The sequence below is a fragment of the Anabrus simplex genome, chromosome 7 (genome assembly GCF_040414725.1).
Source record: "Anabrus simplex isolate iqAnaSimp1 chromosome 7, ASM4041472v1, whole genome shotgun sequence".
Lineage (NCBI taxonomy): Eukaryota > Metazoa > Arthropoda > Insecta > Orthoptera > Tettigoniidae > Anabrus > Anabrus simplex.
This window is the reverse complement of record NC_090271.1, coordinates 331,476,669-331,482,039: the sequence shown is the minus strand read 5'-3', so window position 1 is coordinate 331,482,039 and position 5,371 is coordinate 331,476,669. Positions and strand designations below refer to the sequence as shown.

Sequence of the window (5,371 nt, the reverse complement as noted above, 5' to 3'; positions counted from 1 at the left end):
CAGAAAATGACTCATATGATTTTTACTTAACATTTGAAAGACTATCATCCTTGATAACGAGTCACAGCTTAATAATTATTAGTATTATCAAACAAATATTCACAGTGAATGTTGAATTTTCACGACCGCATTGTAATCGAAACAGACTTTCAACGTATTAGGTCGTGTTACGTACATGTAGTACGTGTTGAAGAGATGTTAAGTACAGAACAAAAATGGCTAGCCGGACACCAGTGGGATCCGAACCCACAACCTCAGATCCTTTCAAACAGAACAAAGATGGCCTAGGCCACCATAGCTCAATTGGTAGAGCAACCGACGCGAAATCGGGAGGTTGTGGGTTCGGATCCCACTGGTGTCCGGCTGGCCATTTTTGTTCTGTACTTAACATCTCTTCAACACGTACTACATGTACGTAACACGACCTAATACGTTCAAAGTCTGTTTCGATTAAATATTCACAGTACCTAACGCAGTGGCAAATTAGGTGGCTATTATTGGTTTGAAGTAAATTGAAAAAGATAATAATCGATTGTAAATGCTGAAGAGGAAGTGGCACAAACCTTCTACGAATGAACATAATACTGTTCTATCACATCCGTAGATGTAGAAATATTATTCTCCTCATTAAAGCTTGTTTTAAAAGCAGAATAACAGAGAAATAATCCAACTTTCAACTAAAAACTACACTAATTTATAAGTATGGGACCGGTTAAGACCCTTGCGAAGGGTCATCTTCAGCCTTGTAATTAAAAATGGGCAAGTTAATAAAAGTGTACAAAACATTTATAACCTAGGAAAAACACATACAAAAACATAAAAACACGGAAAATTACTACACACACGGAGCTTAAAAACACTTTAAATTACAATATGTGAGCCGATAAATTTCGTTAACTTACTTGAATAAGTCCCACATGAATGTTTGTCGTAAAAAGCACACTCCTCACCATCACTGCATGTACGACCAGCTTGTTATGGAGGTCCCAGTCTTCGGTCCAACCGTCCTCTTGAATTCATATTGATAAAATGATTCTTGATGCTTTGGATTACAAATAATGTATCCGATATCTGGCTGTAACATGTACCCGAGGGTTCCTAATTAGAATAAAATGTGATGTAATTAGGTTAGATGGGTCCAAGAGAATCCTCCTGATCGTGTCGTATAGGATCACATTACTAAGGGCATACAAAATGAAAGGAAATATGTGAGTGTCATCTATATACACTGACTGACAGTGACAATGCAACACCAAGGAGGAGTGGTTCGAAAGGGATGAAAGTTGGGGGAAAAACAGAGACGGCACGGACGAATAATTGATGTTTATTTCAAACCGATATGCAGGTTACACAATGCGCACGGCATCGACTCAGTAGGATGTAGGACCACCGCGAGCGGCGATGCACGCAGAAACACGTCGAGGTACAGAGTCAATAAGAGTGCGGATGTGTGCTGAGGGATGGTTCTCCATTCTCTGTCAACCATTTTCCACAGTTGGTCGTCCGTACGAGGCTGGGGCAGAGTTTGCAAACGGCGTCCAATGAGATCCCACACGTGTTCGATTGGTGAGAGATCCGGAGAGTACGCTGGCCACGGAAGCATCTGTACACCTCGTAGAGCCTGTTGGGAGATGCGAGCAGTGAGTGGGCGGGGCGGGCATTATCCTGCTGAAACAGAGCATTGGGCAGCCCCTGAAGGTACGGGAGTGCCACCAGCCGCAGCACATGCTGCACGTAGCGGTGGGCATTTAACGTGCCTTGAATACGCACTAGAGGTGACGTGGAATCATACGCAATAGCGCCCCAAACCATGATGCCGCGTTGTCTAGCGGTAGGGCGCTCCACAATTACTGCCGGATTTGACCTTTCTCCACGCCGACGCCACACTCGTCTGCGGTGACCATCACTGACAGAACAGAAGCGTGACTCATCGGAGAACACGACGTTCCGCCATTCCCTCATCCAAGTCGCTCTAGCCCGGCACCATGCCAGGCGTGCACGTCTATGCTGTGGAGTCAATGGTAGTCTTCTGAGCGGACGCCGGGAGCGCAGGCCTCCTTCAACCAATCGACGGGAAATTGTTCTGGTCGATATTGGAACAGCCAGGGTGTCTTGCACATGCTGAAGAATGGCGGTTGACGTGGCGTGCGGGGCTGCCACCGCTTGGCGGCGGATGCGCCGATCCTCGCGTGCTGACGTCACTCGGGCTGCGCCTGGACCCCTCGCACGTGCCACATGTCCCTGCGCCAACCATCTTCGCCACAGGCGCTGCACCGTGGACACATCCCTATGGGTATCGGCTGCGATTTGACGAAGCGACCAACCTGCCCTTCTCAGCCCGATCACCATACCCCTCGTAAAGTCGTCTGTCTGCTGGAAATGCCTCCATTGACGGCGGCCTGGCATTCTTAGCTATACACGTGTCCTGTGGCACACGACAACACGTTCTACAATGACTGTCGGCTAAGAAATCACGGTACGAAGTGGGCCATTCGCCAACGCCGTGTCCCATTTATCGTTCGCTACGTGCGCAGCACAGCGGCGCATTTCACATCATGAGCATACCTCAGTGACGTCAGTCTACCCTGCAATTGGCATAAAATTCTGACCACTCCTTCTTGGTGTTGCATTTGCTCTGTCAGTCAGTGTATATAAAAGCAAGTCGGGCTGGTGCGGTGTATATATAAATATTTAAAAATGAAAAAAGACGTGAATTAATGGGGCACTTCCTGAAATCTCAGAAATTTGAAACTTGGTACGGGAGAAACTGATGACCCCAGGATCCCTAGAAAAATCGGAAATTCTCAAAGTTCCCTGAAGGGGGCACGCTGGGGGGGCTCAAATTTTGGGCTCAGCATAAGAACACAGTCTTATAGTATATCCAAAACGATAACCTATGGGTTTCGTGGGCTTAAAAATTTTCGGGAATTTCCTCATTTTTATCCCCCTTCCCCCCAAATCAAGATGGCGGCACAACCTGCCAGACGAGGTAGACAATTGAAATTTGGTGAAATTATAGCTTTTGGTCCCTAACCGACGGGAAAATTCCAAGATGTTCAAATTTTTCACTTTTTACCCCCAAAGATATCGAAATATGGAGGCAATTTTAATGACTGTCCAGACATTCCTTTTGAGCTATTTTTTGGCTAAACGGTAAGTCGTATCACAAAACGGATGGCACAGTGTCCCTTCAATTCGGAGTGATCTACAACTTTGGTCCTGTGACATTTTGTCGTATCTCTCTCCCTTATACGTTAAATTTGGCCGTATTTCTGGATTGTTCGTAAATTTGGTGATTTTTACAAGTATATTTCATTGTTTGACACACTTATAAGAATGATAGGATCATCACGTTAGGTGCGCACATTGGCACGATTATGGGACATATGTGTACCAAATTTCATGATTCTAGCTTATACATAAGTAGGCAAAAAGTAATGTAAAATGTTAAAAATGCACCCAAATTTCACCCTATTCAACATTTGAACTCAATTTACCCCCTTAATATGGGAAATACGAGGATATAGTTTAGAAACAAACATGTAGAGCGATAAATGAGGCGTCTGATGGCGCAAACCGTTTCTTAATATCATAAACCGTTTAGGAGATATAAATCTCGAAGTGGAAGTCTGCACTTTTCAACCTGCTCAGGCTTATCCGTCATCTATATATAAATAAAAGCAAGTCGGGCTGGAGCGGTGTATATATAAATATTTAAAAATGAAAAAAGACGTGAATTAATGAGGCACTTCCAGAAATCTCAGAAATTTGAAACTTGGTACGGGAGAAGCTGATGACCCCAAGATATGGCCAGAAAGTTCGTCTTATCGTACAATCCGTTTTTCGATTTGATGTACCGGTTTGCAGCAGTTATTCTGTAAATGATGGTTAACATCCTTATACTTCCGTATGACGACTATATTCTTTCACTGACGTCGATTTGTAGCAATCTAGAAAGGGTTTGTCTGCCATTGGTATTAAATACATTGCAAATCGATAGTGACTGTCAGAAGGAGGACTTCTGCTATTGTTTTCAGTCCTCCCCACATCGACTTTGACAGGCAATAAGAATGGGGTTGTCCTCCATCTCTTGTGCACTATTTTAATGCATAAATCCCTTCTCGATTCGACTAGCAGAACTCTAGGGAGAGTGTCTTCCATTATAAATATATTGACCCATCTAAAATGTGACTGACGATAGGCATAGTGGCCTGCTAATTATAATGGAATCTCACCCACTCGGTGTGACTGGCAGGAAGCTGACTGGCATTAGAAAATGCGTCTGCCATTATAAAGATAAGAACGCAACTCAATTTTGACTGGCAGTAAGGAAGGTCCTTGCAAATACAATAAAAGTTCCTCAACTGTAATCTATCTGAAAGTAGGAATTGGGGTCTGCCATTGTAATGAAACCTCCCCAAATCGATTTTGGCCGCGCACTTGGCAATGGGGTCTGCCGTTAAATGAAAATTACTTTCTTCGTTGTGAATTGCAGTAAACAAGTGGACTTGCCGTTATCATCACAATTCCGCAAATCACACTTTCATTGGAAACAATGTCTGTGGTTTTCACAATACTGATTCCCGGATAAAGCCAAGACAAACCCAATTTAAAAATCTTATTCACTTAATTTGCACTAATTTACTTCGATATCCGTATACAATGTAGAGTACCGTAGCGAAGCACGGGTACATTTGCTAGTATAGAAAAATAGCGTTTTGATTGAACAGTATAATTTTAATATGCAAATATCTTGCTTAGGTTTCACGCAAATTTTCTATTGTAATCGAAGCAAAACACTTTACCATTAAAATTCCTCAAAACAGAGACTGTGCGGAGAATGAAATAAGTTGATATTAAAAGGGGTATAGATATTGATTTTGACTTTACATTTTCGAACTTTATTTTCTTGTTCAAATAACAATTCAGAGTATAAAACTGTGCGAATGTCACAAATTGAAGTTTTATATCATTTATGTTACTGTGCTTCTTAAGATATGTGTTCCTATTTTCGTTTTATGTTACCCATATGGCCATTGTTGTAAAATTAATGTACGAATGTAATTTATTAAATCATTATACAAAAATATTCTGTAAGTGATTGCGCATAGGCTATTACTACAATATTATATATGGCTGTGTGATATATTTGGTGTACATAACAGTCTTTGTTATTAGTTTTTAATATTAGTTTTTTTATGTTTATATGTTTTATTACCTCTCTTTGTAATTTTATCTAAATGTATTTCTTCAATCAGTCTACTGCTATTTGAACAATGCTCTGTTGTACGTAGACTGCATTAAAAAAAGAATAATGTATAACAATCTTCAGGACGTCTTGTGGGTGTTTCATGCGTCGTGTATGAGAAAA

The 5,371-nt window shown here is 41.8% G+C and overlaps 1 non-coding gene across 1 annotated transcript; it reads left to right on the top strand.

Annotated features, from left to right (window-relative positions):
• The first annotated feature begins 288 nt into the window (after positions 1 to 288).
• TRNAS-CGA (transfer RNA serine (anticodon CGA)) lies at positions 289 to 365 on the top strand. Its single transcript has one exon. It is a non-coding gene; the product is annotated as a tRNA-Ser (tRNA).
• Positions 366 to 5,371: the final 5,006 nt, after the last annotated feature.